Source organism: Stegodyphus dumicola, chromosome 12 (assembly GCF_044657685.1).
Source record: "Stegodyphus dumicola isolate Sdum_Otavi_A_Nest chromosome 12, ASM4465768v1".
In the NCBI taxonomy this organism is placed as follows: domain Eukaryota; kingdom Metazoa; phylum Arthropoda; class Arachnida; order Araneae; family Eresidae; genus Stegodyphus; species Stegodyphus dumicola.
In genome coordinates this window covers 110,997,028-111,019,980 of record NC_140779.1, presented here as the reverse complement: position 1 = coordinate 111,019,980, position 22,953 = coordinate 110,997,028, and the positions used below count along the sequence as shown (strand labels likewise).

The 22,953-nt window shown below is 33.9% G+C and overlaps 1 protein-coding gene and 1 non-coding gene across 4 annotated transcripts in view; one reads left to right on the top strand and one right to left on the bottom strand.

Moving 5' to 3' along the window:
- Positions 1-22,953, bottom strand: part of pros (homeobox protein prospero) — a 281,310-nt gene that overhangs the window by 110,753 nt on the left and 147,604 nt on the right. For all 3 annotated transcript variants that reach the window (XM_035364780.2, XM_035364779.2, XM_035364784.2), the window contains one exon: positions 753-786. The gene's annotated coding sequence lies outside the window, so the exon portion shown is untranslated. The remainder of the gene's footprint in view (positions 1-752; positions 787-22,953) is intronic.
- On the top strand, positions 11,747-11,819 carry TRNAK-UUU (transfer RNA lysine (anticodon UUU)). Its single transcript has one exon. It is a non-coding gene; the product is annotated as a tRNA-Lys (tRNA).

The following is a 22,953-nucleotide window of genomic DNA, read 5'->3' as shown; positions in this document are numbered from 1 at the left end:
AATAAACTTCTGCTTTCCTGGCATCAAAATGCTTGAACTTTTAATTAATTTTAATTAGGTTTTTATTTTACTTTTTTGAGTAATTTTTGTACGGCGATGGAAATAAATTACAGTACTTTTATAAAAAATCACTTCACTTGTATTAAGGTGACTGTACCGTTATATAGATGAAGGGATTTCCCATAATATTAATGTATCCTCTCTTTAATGTATCAATCAAGAAATGAAACTAAACCTTAGTTGCAGAGTTCTTCCCTAAAACTACTGCCAGTATAGCGAAGATTCAAACCCAAGCAATTGACTCAAATAATTTCTGGTACTTATATACAGTGACGCCGTTTTGAAGATTTGTTTTATTGTACGCTGGGCAACATTTACAACTTCCACTCCATATGATGGCACCAATCCAGCATCTTCTGCTCTTTTTCGTTATCTCACTCTACCCCAAAATTCAAAATCTTCTATAAAATCGCTAACATGAATTTCATTTTAAACTTCCATTAAAAATGAAATATAATTCATCAAGAATAATAGATTTCATTAACAGTAAACAACACGTTTTATAACTAATATTATACGCTTTTTTTCATTTTCATTTACTCTGGTCAAAGAGATTAGAATTCTATGAAAATCTTGCTAAACAATGCACAACAACCTCTGCTATTCCTATAGGAGTATCTAACCTCACACGCATAACGAAAAAAAAAAACTGGAGCCGAAACAAATAACAAATAATGTATTTGATTACTTACGTTTCTCAGAAGTAATGTCTTAATCTCCTTCATCCTGAAATTAGAAAAAAGAAAGAAATGTAAATTACAAAAGAATTTTTGTAAAAAATAAAACACACCTTGGAACAAAAATATTTATATTTCTAGACGTCAGAAAAGTTTGTTCATAATAAACTGTACATGTATTTCTGTATTTTGTTCTACATACAATAAATTCTTTATAATTTCTCTCTTTTAACTTATACTGTAAGAAATTATCGCATTTCTTCCATACATGCTTCAGCTGGAAGTGAAAGGTAGGTGGTTCAAATCCAGGAGAGAGCATAGTTGATTTTTCATGGTTTTTGCTTGAGAAAACCTAAAAGTATCTAAAACGGCGATTGAACTAAAATGCGGTGAGCGATAATTCGTCACCACCGGAATTTAGCCAACTGAAAGTTTCATGCTCCTATCTAGTCACCGTTTAAGAGGGGGAGAATATAAGGAATTATCACATGTGTTTGGTTTTGAAGTATAAAGTGTAAATACATCCAGCTAACAAGAGGAAGATCCGTGGTTCGAATCTTGTCGGAAGGAATTTAGATAGCTGATTTTTCCTAGTTTCTGCTTGAAAAAACCTAAGAGTGTCCAAAACGGCGCCTGAACTAAAATGTAGTGGACGATAATTCGTGACCACCAGGATTTAGCCAACTGGGTCCCATGCGCCTCTCTAGCCATCGTTTAAGAGGGGAAGAATATAAGGAATTATCACATGTGCCGGTTTTCGAGGTATAAAGGTTCCACGGTTCTTATAAGCTAACAAGCGGATGATCTGTGGTTCGAATCTCGTCGAAACGAATTTAAATAGTTGATTTTTTCCTGATTTCTGCTTGAGAAAACCTAAGCGTCTCTAAACGTCATCTCATTTGAATTAAAATGAGGTGGACGAAGATTCAATACCACCAGAGTTTAGCCGACTGAGTTTCATGCTTCTCTCTAGTCGTCGTTTAAGAGGGGAAGAATGTAAGGCATTATCACATGTATCTGTTTTCTAGGTATAAAAAGTTTCACGGTTCGTATAAACTAACAAGTGGAAGATCCGTGGTTCAAATTTAGTCGAAAGGTAATATATTTTTCATGTTTCTTGCTCGCGAAAGCCCAGTATCTTTTACAATATATACCTAGTAAAAAGCTTTGAAATAATTTGAAGTTTAGATTTTTGTAACCTTAGAATGATACAAGCTGGTTATACGTTCCGCTCCTTACATAACACGAACATTTGGGGAAAAATGTCTCACGATCTTTTTTTCTTCAAAAAGGACGTAATTGTGTACATTTATTTACAACAGCTAAATGGCTAGAATTCAGATAAAAATAATGCACAGTTCCTTGAACATAATAAGGCATTATACACTGAAAAGAAGAGAGACTTCCAACTTAAAAGAAAAAGGGTTAATTTTATGGGAGAAAAAAATCCTCCCAATTCAACTCAAATTTAAACAGCTGGATCTTTAGAAAAATATTTCAGAATAAACTTACGGGCAATTAAGCGGCTTTTTCATGACCATCCCTAAAACATAATTCAGAAAGAAATGCTGCTAGAGTAAAAACTAATCAGTTTACACTTATAGTGCTAACACGGGATTTATGATACTGTCGTAAAAATGGAAAAGATACAGGTGGTTTGTTCTAATACATTTTACGCATCGCATGGCAAATAAACTTTAAAAACCGGTTTTTGTGGGCAGTTTCGTCTTAAAAAATCTGTCTTTAGCATACTGAAAGAGTAAAAACCGGTAGCGTTTAACTAATTACCCATGTAATTAACAAGTTTTTATTTTCTTTCACGATTCAATGGGCTTCATAAATGCAATACAAGATGATGCACAAAAAACTGCGCGACTTAGAATTAAATGATACGATATAACATATTCTCAGCAGAGAAACGTTAATTCAAAATGCGACACAGAAAGAAATTTCTTCCTAATTTTTACAGGCTTGGGAGATTTTTAAACACGCTACCTTCACCACATTTAAAAAATACGTTAAATACTTGATAGAGGTAAGACATAAATACAACTAAGTAATTCTCCGATGAATATGCTTTTTTAATGACACTGCAAACCTTTTTATTTATTCTAACTATTGACGCTATTCCCTAAAATATTATACTGAATTTTTCTAAAATATTAAAAAGCGAAATTAAGATATCTAGTCATATAATTATTCCATAACGCAAAATTTCATAAATATGAAATAAAAAAATGAAGGCAAAGAATGTAATGCGACGGTTCAATACTTGCGCCTTAATTTTTTAAATCGTTAGGTACGGCAGTTTTACATAATTAAACAAAATATTTTGATTTTAATCTACAAAAATGTATATGCAAATATGAAAAGGCGGATAGTGAAATTTATTTTCTTTCTATTATTGTAACAATGACACTTTACTCCTATCTAATAAGCAACTATCGGCACATGATTTTGATCTGAATTATCATTGAGTTATTAGAAATGAATACAAAAGGAAAGGGAATTTCAATTATCAAAAATAAATGGCAAATGAAACAATCAATATGCACGATAACAGCATGTAATTAACTATACAAAATTTCCCAGTAACCAAATGCATTTTCGGACATTATTCAGTAAAAAAGAAAGTTGTTAAACATTTACATTATTTCTAATCATGTATTTCATTTTAAGGTCAGATTTATGTCTCAACATTTCTTATTTGCATAGTCAAAAGTTAAAAACCCAAAATACCACCAATGTACACGCAAATATAGCGTAATAAATATTTTTTTATTAATTACATTAATGATATACATTTTAATAAAAAATAATTAAAATTATGGAATTATTATTATAAATACATATTTTTTTAAAAAATAGCTCAGTTTCTTACACTGATAAGCAACATATTGAAAAAGCAATAAAATTCTTTTGTGGCGTGGCCTGGTAGCATAGCCACCGAAACGATTAATGATGCACGAATTCAATTTCCAGACTGCGTAGATGATTTGATAGCATAGCATATGGCATGGAAAAAGGAAAAACCAGGATATAGAGGTTTAAAATAACCTATCACTTAACACATATAAGGTTTCGAAAATGAATTATCTATAACATTTCTGACGAAGGCACCATAATTATCACGAAATTTAAGGAATCGTTTGTAAATATTGATATCTGTACTTATATTAACTTTTGAAGGGAAATTTAATTTCAATATATATATATACTATATATACTATATATACACTGGTGTGCAAAAATTAAGGACGAAGTCGAAAAATTAGCATATCAGCTGAACGAAGAGGCAAAGCGGACAGAAAGACCAATCAGGAGATTAAGTAAGGTGATGTACGGTAGCATATGCGCAGATATGCAGGTAGACGTAATGGGGGAGTGTCTGAGTAGTATAAAGCATGTTGTCGGTGTAAGATCAGTATTTCTGGCAAAGAGATTGCACGCCATATAGCAGATAAAATCACACCGAGTTGCTGCCTCAGCGAGAAATGGCGAATAATCAATCTGTTAGACGACATCTGGATGCTTTTACCCGAAGTCGAATCATTGGGAAGTTGGAGGAAGGCCGCAGTGTGACAAGTGTGGCTGCAGAGTTCGGAATTGCTCACAGCATCGTTTCACGACTTTGAAGACAATTTCAAACTACAGGAACAGCTATCCGGGGGTTTAGTAGTGGTCGTCCACGAGGAACCACACCCGCAGATGACCGGTATATTGCCTTACAGGCCAGAAGAAACAGGCGGCAGACAGCGGGAGAAATCGCTAGACACACGACACAGGCGACTGGACGACCGATATCGCGTTTTACCGTGGCCAGAAGACTGCACGGTGGTGGTCTGCACGACGCCCTGTACGGTGTGTACCTCTAACGCCTGCCCATCGGAGAAGGCGTTCTCTGTGGTGCCGGCAATACCGGAATTGGAGAGACAATGAATGGGGACGAGTACTCTTTACAGATGAGAGCAGATTCAGTCTGAGTAGCGATTCTCATCGCATACTCATCTGGAGAGAGCGGGGAAGCCGCAATCATCCCTCGAACATCATTGAAACGGACAGGTATGGAGGTGGCGGTGTTCTCGTTTGGGGAGGCATCATGCTTGGTAGTCGTACAGACCTTCACAACTTCGACGCAGGTTCGGTCAACGGGACCCGTTATTGTAACGAGATTCTTCTTCTATATGTGCGTCTTTTTAGAGGCGCTATGGGTCCGCAGTTCCTTTTCACGGACAACAATGCACCATGTCATCGCACAGTAGCTGTCGAACAGCTCTTAGAGAGTGAGGATATTGAACGTATGGATTGGCCGGCACGATCTCCGGGTCTCAATCCCATCGAGCATGTATGGGATTTTCTAGGCAGACGCTTGGCAGCTCGTACCTTACCACCAGTAACGATTCCGGAGCTTCGATTGGCGCTGCAAGACGAATGGGCAGCAATGCCTCAACAACTCATTGACACCCTCATTCTCAGCATGGGCAGACGCTGTGAAACCTGCCTAGCAGTCAGGGAAGATCATATCCCCTATTAAAGACCGGATGTTTCTTGCTGGACACCCATCACAGGGATGTTTCGGCCTTCAGTCGCATTGCGCTTCATGCTACTTTTTCAATAAAGCTTCTTTTTATCGCTCTGATTTCTCTTTTAGTGAGTGTTGCTTACATTACTCATGTCCTTACGTATTGGGGATCTTACGGTATTAAATGTGTTGATTTGGAAAGCTTTTGTACAAAGTTATATTGAAAAAACCGTCTCGTTCTTAATTTTTGCACACCAGTGTATATATATATATATATATATGTGTGTGTGTGTGTGAAAAAATTAAAAAATTACTATATGAATTTTCACTGAACCTGTTAGAAATAAGTAAGAATTAAAAAGAAATTAACGTTACCATATATTGAAATGAAGATAAAAACCTCTACAAAATGTATTTTTTCACTTTCCATATTGAATGTTGAGAGGTTCGAATTACGAAGTGATGCATAAAAAGTGTCTACGAGTGTAAGAAGTATCGTATGGCATAGCTAGATTTATATAGTGTTGAATTTACCATTCGTTACTTAGCTTCACTAAACATGAAACTTAAATAATCCAACAAAAGTACGGTATCAGTAAAAAGTTTAAAAATTTTTATTCTCTATTCAAAAGAAGAGTGAAAAACATCTCAAAATGCAACAACTTTTCCTATATTAATTTCATGCAAAACCCTTTTGTAGCTGTTAGACGAAAAAAATATCATGAACAAATACCACACTCATATAAAATATCAAAATATTTTCGGATACTGACAGGTAATAACATTAAAAAAATAAATTTTAAATTAAACATAAAGGCATAAAAATTTTAAAAATTCGATGTATTATCGAAGGTGAATATAAAGTTTTCATATTCAGAATATCTTCAATGGAATTGCTAAGGACTGTAAAGATATAGTATTATTATTAAGAATTAAATCCTTTCAAAATATTAACTAACTTCCAATCTTAAATTTTGTGGTTAAACGGATTTTACAATCACATATTATTTTAGATTCTTTTATCGTATGACATGAATTTGATGAAAAAATAAAAATATTTTTGCAAAAGCAAGTAAAAAACAAACTTTATAATTTATCGAATTCAGTTCATGATCCGACGTGGTTTATGCAAGTAGTTAGACCATAAGATGCCATCACAAGGTTCTTAAAACACAGTGACAATTCTTCAAAGTAATTAAAACACAGTAAGAATTCTCACAAGGTAGTCAAGTACAATTAAGGTTTCGCCAAGATACTTTACTCAAGACAACTAAAATTAATTAATTTGGACTAGCTGCTCCAAACACAAACAAGCTCTGAAGATTGGCCATCCAATTGAAATATTAAAATTTTTTAAATGTATCACGAACAGCAAAAATTCATCAATGAAGTATTCATTATGCTTAAAATGTAACGCATGATAGATCACAAATGTAACATGCAAAATTCGTCAAGATACTAGGAAATAAATTTCGACTTGCATCATTTTTCATTGCAGATTTTCCATGAAAATTATAAATTCTCTAAAGTAATTCTTACATTTCCCTTAAATTAGCAAATGAAATTCTACAAAAGAAACATAACTTACTCGATCAATGCTTCATGGACTAAACAGCACTACGTATGCACTTGGTAAAATACACATTAAAAAAAATCAAATGTTTCTCTGAATTTTGCACGCAAATGTGTGGAGTATTTATTATTTAGCTTATTTAGTGCATAGTAAATATATTATATTATTGGTTTTCTTGCCAGTAAACAATAAAAAAAGTTCGGTTCTGCATTTATAAAACCATTCTACCTCAACGAAATTGTTTTCATAAAATTACTTACCTCATTTTGTGAAATTTTATATATGTGTCTAAGATAAAAATTTAAGGAAATAAAAACATACAGCCACGTTTTTTGGTTAGGTTTGTGAAGCCCGCTAGGGTTATCTGCCTAACGGAAGAGATGCCTTTGTGAAGGACTTTCTAAGTGAAACAGACTTGTATACAAGTTACACATGGGAAAATCCACGAAAACTCCCATGTAGCCAGCCCGTTCCCTGAAATCGATCTCAGGTCGGAACTTCCAGCGTTCAACGACTTTACATCTTAGCCGCTAGTGGGTCGCCATGTTTCTTGAACTTTCGCCTTATATATACTGTCGGCTATAATAAAGTATAATTAATCCAACTAACTCAACCTATAATAAAACACTCGATTCGAGGCTAGTAAGATTATTTGGCTTTCCTGTCTTTACTGACAAGGAATGTACAATCCGCTCACAAAGAACCACTTCACTTTACTGAATGAGCGAACGGTGGTTCCACAAAAATGATTAGAATCCCCTACAAGAGCTTATGTGGAACCATGCCATGAAAATTCAATTTCTGTTTTAAGAAACAAAGAATTTTCCCTCAAAAATGGGAATGATTAAATTTTTTTGCAATTAACCTATTTTTTAAACATTTCTTATTCCAGTAGCTTTTTATGAATTCTATGCAGTAAGCAAGTTTCAGGGATCTCATAACAGGGAATGAAACAGGGATGGGATACAGGGGTTTCAGGGATGAAAGAAAACAATCCAGAGAGTCCTCGGCTGAGTCGATTCTTCCGCTTGGTTTGGTATGCTATGGCCAAGAACTCGAGGACCATTGCCTAAAGTGAGGGATGCCTTCATGAAGGGCTTTCTAAGGGAAACTGGCCCGTATATACATTACACATGGGGAAAACCATGAAAAAATCCACGCAGGCAGCCCGTTGGCGGGATTAGAACCTCGAACCAAACTACCAGTGTTCAGCCACTGGTGGGCAGTCAATTCTTCTGATCCCACTCCTTGTTACGATTCTTTTAGCTCTTCGCTCCATTCTTGCATATCGCTCTCGATTCACTCCTTGTTCTTGTTTTGTATAGCAAGGTTACTTTCTTTCCACTGACGGCCAGGCAGTCGATCCAGTGGAGCATTTATTATTGGCCAGGCTTTGACGGAATTAACTTTGCTACAAAAATTCCTAGACTGCATGTTCCACAGAATTTTGTTTGGTTAGGGCAAATAAACTGATGTGCTTCAATTCATTTCAAAAGTCCACAGAATAGACTTTGATGTGTTTTGTGCAAGAGGAGTCGATGGTTCAGGGATTAAATCTATCCATCAAGGTTTACTGTTAGTGAGCGGTGAGTCGTAAAAAGAAGCCTGTTCAGTTCAGTGAGCGAAAGGCCTTTGATTTGATCCCATAAAAGAGAAGTTTTGCCAACCTCCATTATTTAAGCATTATCCAAGAAACTACGTTTTAAATCTTCAAACGCATTTCAGATAATATGACACTCGAATTATCGATAAAGAAAGGAACGTTTCGAAGTTAGTTTTAATAAACTACAAATCAATTATTAAAATTTTAGGTTACAATTTTGTTTCCTTTTAGGATGCAGCTTTCTTAACGCGAGATTTGCATGAACCCTTCTGCTCACAGTCAACTGTTTCATGAGCGAAAACTAAACCGTTTTCAGAGATACCACAGCTTTTGTTGAACGCAAAGAAATTATTCATGAAGTCAGATTAAAAACAAATAACCATGGAAACGCATTAACAATGATTTCATGCGAACAACACTTTGCAGAAGAGCTTAGATTAAAAAGATAAATAATGACGAGAATAATATGCGCAGGTTAAATGACGCTTATTTGAACATTTTTTAACTTAACACATTACACGCTGCGAAGAGTAAGCAAGAGCTGTGGTTGCGAAACTTGTTACCTCCGTTTTTTGACCTTCAATAGCATACCGAAATAATAAGTTTACTTGCTCAGAATTATATTCTTGTTATAAGACTATATAATAGAGATTCTAGATTAACCGGGTTAATACCGGGGATGACCAGGTTAATCCAAAACTCCAGTTAACTCGACTGCAGTTTAAAAAAAATTATAAATTTTGAAGTTAAATTACCGACTCAGTTTTTATCCTGTGGGAGTCGAATTTCTTGTATTTTTATTTTTTCATAAAGAAAACTTTCCCGAGTATTAGTAGAAGAAACGGGAGACCCCATTAAAAGATTTCGTTATTTGCCCAAAATTAATATATTGTAAGGATTATGTTAATTTTATTAACAGCTAAATTTTGAGTTAAACTTCCATTCCTATCGATTCTTAATTTCAACTTACCACTTCCGACCAGAACGTAGTTTTAGAATCACGTCTGAATGCTAATGAGGAAGAGCGATATTTAACCGCAAAGTTCTACTGTCTTAGTGAGAGAGGTACCAGATATTCTGGCTGCACGCGTCCGCCTTTTTATGCTACTCTCTCGTAAGCTATTATTACGCTCGGCCGTACTTTAGGCCCTTGATAGCTTCGCAGTCAATTAGCGTTAAGGGGTTAACTCTGTTAGAATTTTGATAGCTTCGGCTATATCTCTTTAGTTAAGTTTGATTCTTAGTCTCTTAAGTTCAAGTCCAAGTGTCGGCTTTATTGTACAACTCCAAGACGCAGTTCTGTTAAATCTTAGTTGAATAATAAAGAGTCTTTTAACCCTTTCCAAGTTTATTTATTTGTCTCACGTACTCAAGCGATTATTCGCTTACTAGTTCTTAAGATTCTTCACTTTAAACTGAAACTCAGAATTAAACGGTGGAGAATCCTACAATATTTTTAAATTTGACAAAAAAGTCATCCGAATGGGTTTGGAAATGGTCAAAATGGATATTTTGTTGAAATACGATACCTGAAATTTTTCGCGATTATAATACTTCCTTTTTACTTCGTAGAAGGAAGTAACGAAGGGAAGAGGAATAATCCATACTATAATTAGCAGATCCATATTACCATGAACGATATACAGTGGAACTCGGCATATGTCATTAATCCGTTCTAGGTGCTTGGATTTATAATAAACTTGACGCATTACAAACGAAATTTTCCAATTAGAAATTAAAAAAATAATAAATTCGTTATTTTCAAAATTCCCGATATTATTATCGCATCACTATCTTATTGTGTGCCATAGATGGAGTCAGCTGATCAATGCTCACGTTTACAGAGTGTTAAGTGATGCCATACTTTTTTTTCTAATATTCGCTATACTATTTTATTTGGGATGTAAATTGATTAAAGCATTTGAATGATTTGATCTCGATATCTTTACCTGTAAAAACTGTTACTTCTTGATATTTTTGCTCTTCTAGCATATTTGTTCACAACAGTGTATACGAACTGTTAATGCACAAAAATGCTAATTCAGTATCTGAAAACACTCACTGCACAATAGCATAATTGTAATTATTCTTTGATTTGAAGCTGTAGATGGCAACGATTTGTAAAGCAATTCAAAATGTAAATCTAAGTTCTAAAACTTTTATTTTTAAAAACAGGTAGTATGCTATTTTCATATATTTTTAAAAATTGTGAGTTTTAAGTTTCCAATAATACAATTTAATTAATAGCCGATTTAATCGCGTCTATGTTTTTCACAACCGTAGACAGTGTTATTCTCGGCATAATGTTATAAACAATCATCTCTTTTTTCAACTCCATGATAATCCTGACCATTTTCTTCATTCCTTAATTTTTCTCATTAACTTTCTTGAAACTCACTGCTTAAGTATTTACAAAAATGTTACGCGAAAAAACGCAATGTCACATTAAAATTCAAGCAAGTTATAGCACGAGTTGTTCTCTAAATAATTTTAGCAAGAAGCGTACTGATGTCCATAGGCAGTCGTAGTAGCATTGTCTCGAAAGAGGTGGAGTCAACAGGAAACTGAAATTAATGGCAGTGCACTTAATTTATTTTTATGAGTTAACAATTTATTTTTAACAAGTGATTCGACAATGTTTTCATATTCCAAATATGTGCAAATAAATTACGTAGTGCTGTGGATAAAAATAATTACTAAATATTATCTGCTATCGCTGTTCCTATGCATTTCTCCTTTGTGTTATTTCCAGAAATTCTGCATTATTCTTAAGATTTATGATAATCATTTTTCCATCGTTCGGCAATAAACAAAATTAATTTTTATTTCGCTAAACACTTTGCGGCCGCAAACAAATTGGCACACTATTCGTGCCTTTTCAAGAACATTTATATTCTGGTTATCTCTGCGGTAAAAAGAGAAGCAGCAAACATATGCACTCATCTCACTTTATTTCCATTTTTTTTGGCACAAGCATTAAAAATAAAAAATGCAAAATACGATAATAATTTTATCAAGATTTTAATAGAACCCTATTTATTAAATACATTGAATTTTTTATTATCCGTGTGAGAATTAACCGTTTTGTACAAATCCGGGATTTAAGCCAGTCGTAGGAAGAATGTTCTTTTAAAGGATAACAATGTTCACTTTAACTGATTCTAATAACTACCCAAAAATTATAAAGGAATGTAAAATAATTTGGGGGCACTCTAAAATATAGGACTTTAAGTTCAACGCTTGTCGTGAATCGACGTAAAATGCCCAAAATTGCTCCTTTCGATTAATAATTAAGATACTACAATCGCTGAGCCCGGATAGCTCAGTCGGTAGAGCGTTAGGCTTTTAACCTAACGCTCCAGGGTTCGAGTCCCTGTTCGGGCGCTTTTTTTTTTTTTTTTTTTTTCTTTCCCACTGCTTTCCTGAAATCGGAACTCTGATATCTACATAACAAACTATCATCTGCAAAGTATGTCGTTTCTTGAACAGAAAGAAGGCATTTCTAAAAATCCTTTGAGTATCTTCTCAAGACAATGCAATTCGCTTTCAAACGGATTAAAGTTCTAAATGTACAACTATTTTAAATCATAATGAATTCAGTTAATAATGCAGTTAGTATATTTTAATCGTTCAGTTTAAAAGCAGTAAACATATTCTTAATAGATCTTTGGGCGTAATTTTTGGCTAATTTATTTATTTACTGTAAAGGCCCTTATTTTCGCGATTTTCGCGAGTCCGTCGTAATCGCGAAAATTTAAGCCTCGCGAAATACTTTTATTTTTCCACGTCAAATAATAATAAAAAATCAGAAATTTTTCTTCATATAAAATTCGCGAAATTTTCAGCTCACGAAATCACCGATATATTCATTTTCGCGAAAATTACGGCCCGCGAAAATAAGGGCCTTTACAGTATTTAAATTTTAGATCAGTTAAATGTAACTTAGAATTTTAGACGTAATTTAGATACAATTAAAGCCTACATATTGATTAGAATAAAAAGAGAAATCTAATGTTTTATCATTCGTCGAATGGCGACATTCTCAGAAATGATTAAACGCAAGACTAAGTAGCTGTAAATTTTATGTCTCGCGCAGTGGAGACAGTTGGTGACAGGATGATGTATTCATAGCAGCGTAACAGAACGTAAAGGAGAAAAAGCTTCGCTAAAGATATTTTTAAGGTTAGTACATATCATTAGTAAATAAATCGATTGTAGAAAGTGAATTACTGTAAGAAAGCATCAGTTTTGGCAACAGTTTAACAAAAATGCGGCGATTATAAATTCCGTTACGTTCAATTTGAGTAACTTCAGTCAACAGGATTGCAAGCAAGGACGAATTAAAAAATAAAATAAAATAAAAAGGAACAGGGAAGGGAAAAAAGAGAAAAAAAAAAAAAAACTCAGAACTGTTCCCAAACTGTCTGCCGCAAACGTTCCATCGGCGTTTTGCAATCCTCGTCCAAGTCCACTCAGGAAGAAAGGAACATTATCGCTCATGATAAAAGATGATAATAATAAATATAAAAAAGCAGAAAAAAAATGTTCGAGATAAAAAAGAACGAGAAAAACGAATTCGGGGGAAGAAATCATGTGTTTTGCGAAATTTTTACTGCGTCATCAAAACACTTACGTATGCGGTTATTTCGCGCAAAAGAAATGAGGAACTGCGCATTTCTAAGTGTTCGTTGAATTCACGATTTTATTCTATCTCAATGAAACGGATGAGAATTTATTTTCGTAAAAACGTTTCTTTGTTACACACTCTTAAAATAAACTGCGCTAGAAAGCAAAACGCTAAATTCTAAGAAAACTTAAAAAAACACAAGGAAGCCGGGGCGGGGGAATAAATCACGAATGTATAGACTCTGGGTACCGCATATATGTAAGATAAAAAATATGTAAATCAAACTTATAATTTTAATTGGCAACAGCCCCTCAATTTTTCATTTTAATTTGGGTATTTTCCCTTTCTGTCCTAAAATAGTAACTGTTTAAATATATCTATTTAAACTGCGTCATTTTAAATTAATTAATATCATAAATTACATATAATTACATGTATATAATCACATAACACTGCGAATGCAGGTACATTTTAACCAATCAACGAATAAGATTTCAAGCGAAATCGAAACCGTTTTGGGAACCATAAACTTTCAACTCTCTCCCAAACCTTCTTTTGATTCAAATCAGAAAATCATTCAAACTTTTCAATCCAAAGAAAGCAATTCTTTTCATTACGTCTCGCTTTTCCTGCTTTTGGCTGGCTTCGAGCTAACGCTTTCCTCTTTATTTCATCCGTTGTATTTATCTTAAGATTAGAAAACAAACAAGATGAGATGAAAAAATGGGTGCAGATTGAGCACATAACAATGTATGAATCAGAATATGTTCCTAAAGCGTTAATTTATCCAGAAATAAAGTGCGTCTTACTGTCACATTAGATGCACCTGAACGCAATTACGCCATTACTCATTCTACATGCCATCGCCATCTACAATCATCGAACATGGCTAAAGTATTTGTATCTTCTCTCGCCTCTTAATTATTGCATATATATTCATTTTCAGAAAGACAGCGAAGAAACAAATCGTACACAATTATTTTCGGCAACAGATGAGAATAAAAGAATGAGGAGGTAAATGTTCAAATGAAAACGCAATAAAACTGACTTAAAATTTGACTTAAAAATTGACTTTTTCAACAGTAAATAGATTACTTTTGAAATCTGAGTTTTAAAAGTTCTTAAAATTTTTTACATTTTCTTGTTACATATTATTTATTATCTGGAGCACTTTATTATTTTGTTTTTTTATAATATATGCAGAGACAGAGGCACAAAAATTATTATATATATATGGATGTTGCTTGTGGTTCGTCGTATCTCTGCATCCAGTGAAGGAACACAAGTAACAATATGAATTTCGTTCAATATCGTCTCAAATTTAGAGACAGATATCCCTAGAAATGGTATTTGACGCAGTGTTTCCTATCTTTCACTCCCGCCAATTATTCGAGACAATTTGCATACCTACGGATTTTACGTGCTGTTGTTCCACTTACACACGACGTTAATGCCATTCTTGTCCGGAATACAAAGCCCATTTTATTAGCGTCAGAGCTGCTTCCTCTAAAAAACAGGTAGCATCATAACTAATATGAAATATACATCATGAGTAAAATAATCAAAATTCTTCCATTCACCTCGGAGATATCTGAAGTCTGAGGAACTTGCTTAGTTTAGACATTCCAAGGATGTTACACGCGCACACATGCTTATAAAAAAGAAGAAGAAGAAACACAACACAGTTTGTATCCTCTCATCATTTTACCGGACAGCGAAATGGCCGGCTTATCAAAAATGTAATCTTTTTTGTTTGAGGTAATCCAGAACTCTTCCTGAAAAGTCTTTTGCTGCTATTGCATATGTCTACAGTTTTTCATTGCATACACTCATAAAACGAACTTTTTCAACTCTATAGCACTCCATGTCCCAAAACCAGTTTCATTTTAAACCTTCGCGTACAGCATTAAACGTTATCTCTTTCAACACTAGGCCCCTTGTTACAATATGTTCTTTTAAAACAGGCGCTTCAAGGTCATAGAGATCCTCCCACCGATTTACGATCGTAATGTGTGTCATCATCACCACGTACAGAGAATTAGGAAGTTTTAGCAAATTCGAGGGATCTGTATCTGTCATTGCCATGGTTAAGAACTCTGGTTTGGCGGGGGGAAGAAATGGTCTTGAAGTGCCTATTCTAAAGCAACAGACCAAAGTATCCCTCCATTGTTCCTCTTGAAATTATAACAATAAAAGCATCGTCTACTAACACATTTGTATCTTTTCTAAGCTTTGTCTTTATTGCTTTATTGAGATTACGACAGAAGACACTAGGGCTATCTGCCTAAGGAGAGGGAAGCCCTTTGTGGAGGACTTTCTAAGGGAAACTGGCTTGTATATACGTCACACACGAAATAAACCACAGAAACACTCATGTAGCCAGCCTGATTGCTTGGAATCGAATCCAGCTCGGAACTGCAAGTGTTCAGAAACTCTACCGCTCGGCGGCTGGTGGGCGCCCTATTCTAAGCATATAGCGCATTGAAAGCGTTTTCTCGGTTTCAGTTCGTGTTCAAAAGTCTTGAAAGGATTTACGATCCTCGTACTAGCGGTCATCGTACTCTTTCTTAAATACAGTTTATCACAGGTACATTTCACTGATTCGCTCTACCTCCGAAATAGCTCTAAAGCAGAGAATTTTTATTCCATCGTTACAACAATCAGTTGCCGTTTTTTACTCATTTCGATATGAACATTTTTCACACATTAAAGTACAATAATTGAGCATCAGTAACGTAACTTTACATACACAGTAACAGTTAGTGTTGACACACAATACGTACACTGCTTAAATGAATACAGCATTTCACCGAATACTGGAGACTAGAGACAAATACGTTGTGACAGGTGCCGTATGAATAACTCCTTCAGATGAACAGACCGTAACAAATGCTAATTTTTAGCCGATAGCAGTTTGAATGGACGCCGGTTAAAAATGCGAATATGTATATACAAAATAAATGTCCCTAATAGCAAACACTTTTAAGTTTTTGAAATACGTCAAACTAACGGTAAAATCTTCATCATTCGTAAAATATTAGCATGTTGTTGCGTGCGTACGGGTTCATAATGGACTGAATGCACACGTACCATTATTCATAATGGAACCGATGATAACTTGATAAAATTTATTTTGCTAAAAGAAACACTTTACAGTTCTCGATTTTTTCACAAATGTATTCGTATAGCTCTTCTCAGCATACTAAAGCACAGTCACTTCAAACTACTAAGAAATTTAAACACGACGCAATGCAAAGCGCATCTAAAGAGCGAAGCTCGCAAGGAGATCTCTCAATAGTCCGAAGTCTACTTTGAAATGAAAAACTGAGAAATGATGTTCTCCCCCAGCTTATCTAGTTCTCCCTCAGCCGCCGAGAAATTTCAAGCACCTTCCATTTCTCAAAATTACTGAAGGAATATACGGTTAAAGTTGCATATAAGGGTCGGATACGGTTACAGTTGCATACAGAGATCAATTACAATTAATCAATCACAGTACCAGTACCAGTTACAGTTTTACAGGGACCGGAACAAAAGTCGCCAAATGATCGCCAAGGTTGAGAACTTTCGGCGATTTCTTGCCAAATTCGCCCATAAAAATTAGTAGCCAAAGCCATCGCGACCTTCGCGATGTCTCGCCAGTTAAGCAAGATAGCCATTTACCTCCCTGTTAAATATACTCGCCCCTGTAAACCTTACTTTTTCGGCAGAGCTTCACTCTTTTCAGACTTTTCACGTTACACTATGCAAAATTCGTAAGAAATTTGTAAGTAAAAATCCACGACTTCCTTGCACGGCTTATTAAATTATAAGCATTTCTTTGCCACAATTCATTTAAACTTCCCTTCCCGAATGATTCTAACTAATTTAGAGAATGAGGGCAAAAAGGAAAATGTTTGAAATTAAAAATCCCGGTCAATTTTTGTTAAACGGGAGTCGAAATTCTGATAATTTTATTTTTTCATATCGAGTATAAAAATTCCCAGACATAATTAATTATACGAAATGAGAAACCACATTAACAGTTAAATTTCGTACTTTGTCGAAAAATATATATACATATTCTAAAATTTGATATTGCCAAAATATGAATATTTTCATTCCTCAGAACTCTTTTGTAAGTAAAGTGTATGACTGCTACCAAGGATTGCAAAAATAAAAAAAAAAAGGCCGAGTGAGAACTTACGAGCCGGGTAATGAGGTGGGTACACACATACACATGTGTATATATACTTTTGGTATTACCGATTGCAATAAAAAAGCGAAGTGCACAGCTAGATGTTATAGCAGTCCGTCTTGTGTACAAAATGTAAATGTTCTACAGCTAATCGTTTTCGAGTTATGCGGGATACATATATACATTCGTACGTATAGACATCACGAAAGAAATAGATTTTCAATCCATTTTACAATTTGATTTGGAAAAAAGAGTTGTTTATTCTGTCCGTACATACAGACGACACTCAAAAAATCGTCCAAATGGATTCGGGAACGGTCAAAATGGATATTTCTGTTGAAATATGATACCCGAAATTTGTTACCATTACGATACTTCCTTCATTTCGTGCAAGGAAATAAAAATTAGCATTTGTAAATAGCAACTATAATACTAGAACTAATAATGGATCCTCACATATTTAAACACAGTTATTTTATTCAAATAATGCATAACATTTAAAATTTTGCTTTCTTCTTAAAAGCAATTATTTTACTGCTAAATTAATTAAGGATAAATTTAACACTTAACTCTTTTAGTTTTGTTTACTTCTCAAATAACATACACATTTTTTTAACTATTTCTATTTAGAAACAACAATTTCCTTTCCAAAAATCTTAATATTAGAATTTTTCATCCGCTAAATATGTGTTTGATCTGCATTACTCACATAAAGTTTTAAGAAAGTTAATTGCTAAAACTTTCCTTTCCGTATAGTGATTAAATACTTATTAAACATTTTGAATTGTTTTCTTGTTAGGAATTCATTTTTTTTTCTTATTAGAATAATGAAATAAGAAAGTTATTTGGAGTAAATTTAATTAATTAGAACAAACACGATTAACTAATATATTAATAGCTTAATTAAGGATAATAAAGACATGAAAAATTCAAACTGTGTTTCTCTTTAAAAAAAAGTGAATTTTAAAAGACAAACAAACAGTTTCTTATTTTTAGGAGCAAACTGTTCTGTTCCATACATTCGTTCATTCGCACAAACGAAGGATATGCAGCATCTCTAGATTCCCCTTTAGCATTCCAAATAACCACTGGTCAAGCAAAGAAATTCTAAATTCTTGGCATCTATCAATGTTACGCTTGATTAACGAAAGTCCGCTTATACGTTATTTTAACTTGTGGTTAAAATAAAAGTAACAGGCAAATTTAAATAAGTTAGAATTACTATTTTAAGATATATTATTCTTGTTTTACTTTTATTAAACAAAATTTTATTCAATAGCGTCCATCACTCTACCCGTGAATCAAAGACACAGAGAAAAATATAAACGAGGTGCTCCACTAAATAATAAATTCCGTGACGCTGTTTTAGCAGAAAGGATTTGGTTATTACTAATCGTTCAATAATTATTAACGGATAAAACCGATAAACAAATTGACCATAAAAAATCTATAAAAACATCTTCATTAACTCGTAATTGACATCAGAAGTTGATATGAGAAGTTTTAATTGAAAAGCATAAAAATTAATTCTTTATATCAGCCCAAAGATAACATAAAAAAATTAAAATTTTTTTAAAAAATCTGAAAGGTTTCAGATTTAAAATTACTTCCAAAGAGCCGTTTTTTTAACGTTTTGTGTCTTACCTTTATTTATTTATTATGATGCTCTTTGCACTTAAACCATAAAATTCAATTCAACAGCAATGTCGCAAAATAATTTTAAAATAAGCCTATCTTTAGGATTTCCGATACACAGTTCCGCGCGCTGGAGATAAAAAGTTTTTTTTCCTTGTACAGTGTTGCCATTGCTCGCTTTTAAATCGTTGAGTTTATTACTCAAAAATTCGTTAAAGTTTTACAAAATATGAAATCGATCATAAAACAAATTCCAAATTTCAAATTTGATGTTCCACATGCCCATATTCGTAGGAGGATTACGTCATTCAAAATTCGATGGCTCTAGGTACCTTTGTTTTATCACAATGCGAGAAATATACCTACATTTATGCAGATTTTTCATTATTTAATTTCTTCAACCATAATGCAGGACTCTAACATTTGGTGGCAACAGTTTGAAAAGTGAAACGGACATTTATAGTGATTCAATGCAAAATCGCAAAACGAAAACAATAGTATTTCAGGGACAAAGCCCCTTTGGACTAAAAAATTATGTCATTTAATTACCATTACAAAAGAATAGAATATTTCAGAACTGCCGCGATCTTCCAGTGCAAAAATAAAAAATATTATGCGTATTCTCATATCTGAATATTTAAGTTAAATTGAAAATAATAAAAACAAAAATGAAATCAAAACTTATTTATTTATTGTAGCCTATTCCTTAGTTTTATTTACTATGTGTAAAAATCACTCTGTCTAACATTCTGTTTTCTAGGAAGGAAGCCTCAATAACTCGCTATTATCGTACAACTCCTTGAATTTCAGTTCTAAATGGACGTTAAGAATACAGTTCCGCGTTCCATTTCCATTCAAAAACCGTGCGAAAAAAAATCGAGAACGCGCTCCACGCTGTCCTTAAAATATACATACGCTACTCCGTCTGCCAATATCACTCAAACGGTAAAAGAAAAAAGAAATAATAATAAAGAAAGAGGAAAAAATAACCACTGAACTGTACAGCCCAGGTGCATAGGAGACGAAAAAGGGATCAGATAAACTAAAAGAGTAAGATTGGGGGGAGGGAGCACGTGGAGTTCTAGCGTGCGGTATCTTTATGTTTAGAATACGACAGAGAGTAGGGGGTGTTGCGGAGGGGTATACAGCTGGTGGGCGAACTAGCACCGTCTCGAGCTGTTGGGCCCCTTAATGAGCACAGGGCACGCGTCGTTTTCTAACGGTTATCTGGGGAAAGGGGGTACTCCAAGGGGAAAGGACGATAGAAAACGAAAGCAATCGGTGCCCCCTTCGTCTCTTTTTGTGAAACGGTGCGTGTCGCAGACGAGGAGCGCATCTTGATGTGCAAAAAGGGATGAGCGGCCATCCGTGTTTTGGAGAAGAGCCATTGGAGGATGATTCACATGATGGCCGATCGCTTCGTGAGTTAACCTGCCCATACTCGCGATCACGCCCGCCGCCTCAGATGACACCGCAGGAGCTCATTAATTAGAAAGTGCATTTATTGGGCATGGGGTCACCAAATGCAAGCAAACAATTCTTTATTTCTGACACTTCCCAACAGAAAGTACGATGGGAACTAACTAAAGATCGCGAAAACTAACTGTAATGTGGCTCCGGAAATAAAGCTCGCTTCCTCCAGGGAAACTACCTACCGCAAAATATATTACTGAAAAAAATTTCAAATTTACCTTTTGAATTCCTTTAACAGCATGCCATTGAACTCATCTACATTGGAACTTTTATCAATTGACACTTGATATTAGTAGCAAAGAAAAAGCATTTTTTCATTTTTTCAGAACAGAAAATCTTAAATTCTTCTCCCCCTACCACAAATTCGTATTTCAAAATTCAGAAGTATTTATGAACTCAGAAATTCCCCAAATTTAGCAGTTTTCACGAATAAAATAATCAAAAACTTAGTCTCCAAAATACAATTTTCTTATTCCAAAGGGGCTTATTCTTCCAAAATACAATTATTTCTTATTAAGTGGTTTAAATGAAGAAAATTAAGAATTACTTTTTTATGACGATTCTAATAATTTGTTCGCTCGCTCAGCTAAGAAGTTCTCGTCCATCCACCATATTCTGCAAATTTAAGCCCCTGTGACATTATGATTTTGCTTTTAAGATAAACCAGATGTGAAAGAAAATCTTGTGATTAATATTTATTTTGCTACATTTGTAAGTTACACGTTTTGAATACTTATAAACGTAATTAGCCTAATATTAATCCCATTTATGAGAATTTAAAAAAGTTTAATTAAAATACAGGTAAAGCTGATAAAAAGAAAAATGTCGGATATCTTTAGTAAGAAATAAAATTTTAAGTTGTACAAGATCAAAACAAGGTAAAAAGAATTTATCCTTTAACTCCTTTCAGGATCGCATGATTCCTTAACATATCGACCACTTTGAGAAAGCAGTCTAAATGAAATTTTTTGTTGAGTTTTATAGATTCGATGTTTATTGTTACGATTTTAATGACTGAACGGGCAGAAGCAATAACACAATCTTCGTACAGCGCAGCAGTCAAGCTGTTCATTGCGTATAAATGTACAGCTGTTCTTAGCGATTCCTTTTCGTTCAATATAATTGTTACTCTCTAATTACTTTATCTTTATAGTCTGCTTCTTTAAAATAGGCACTTCAAGGCCGTTGCCAGTATTACGATTTTGCGATAGTAACACATCTCGCTATCACCGTACAGCATTTATTTCCACCAGATTCGAGACTTCAGTTCAAGACAGTCTTCACTCACCTTCTTTTCGTGAAGCTAAATATGCTAAACAGAAATGGAGTGGTGGGGGTGGAGATTAGGCGATCGGTATAGTCTGCTGCAGCTATCATTGCCATGGTTTCAAGGCAATGGGGAAGTCGAAAATGATCCTGAAGTTCCTATTTTAAAGTATTTCCAGAATTGTAAGCATTAGTGGAAACGCAAGTTGAAGGAATAATATTGATAGAGTTCAAAGAGAAAGTAAAATACAAAAATGTAAAATTTTTCAGTAACTGGAAAAAGTAATAATTAAACAATGATAAGAACTTGAAGTCAACTAAAATACCCAGCTAGGAAATGAAATTATTAGTGTTCTGGACTTAGCTTTCATATTCAAGATGATTTAAGACATTTATTGATTTCCGCGTCGGTTAAAAATTCATTAAATTGACTGTTCGGATCAATATGCATACGACAGACCAAACACCATAATCCGTACAGAAACGTCATCCAAGCTCGTAACAAATAAGTGGAGACAAAATTAATATTATTAGGATTCATTCGTTAAGATGTCAAAACTCTGCAATGATGTTATAAAAAATATTAAAAATTCTGGAAACTTAAACATTTTATGCATAGGCAGTTTTACAAATGATCTACATAAAATCACTTTCTCCGAAAAGAGTGAGATAAACCCAGTCAAAAAAATGAAGCATAATGTACAGTATACGTAAGTGCAAGAATATCCTCCTTTCCATTTTTAATAAATGTGAAAAGAATGAAAATTACACACCTACGCTTTTGATAAACAACTCCTTATCCAACCCAATATCATAACGATTATCTTAAACGATGGTAAGTTTTACATTGGATCCTACATATTTATTTTAAATATTAATTCCTTCCTTTGTAAGACGAATATGTAGATAATAAGATAAAAGCATTGCATGTAATTTGGAAGCATTATTTGAAATTATATACATATATAAAAATGATAAACATAATTACAAATTCCGTATATAGAATTCATTATCTCTGCATTTCTAGACTCTTTTGAATTTATCTTCATCTTTTAATAATATCGAAGAGATCTTTTCTTCTTTGGTAAGACGAATATGCAGATAATAAGATAAAAAGCATTGTATGAAATTTAGAAGAATTATTTAAAATTAAAATGATAAACAGAATTACAAATTCTGTAGATAGAATTCATTATATCTCCAGTCCTAGACTTTTGAATTTTATCTTCCTCTTTTAATAACATCGAAGAGACCTTTCCTTCCTTTGTAAGACGAATATGCAGATAATAAGACAAAAAGCAGCGTATGTAATTTGGAAGTATTATTTAAAATTATACACA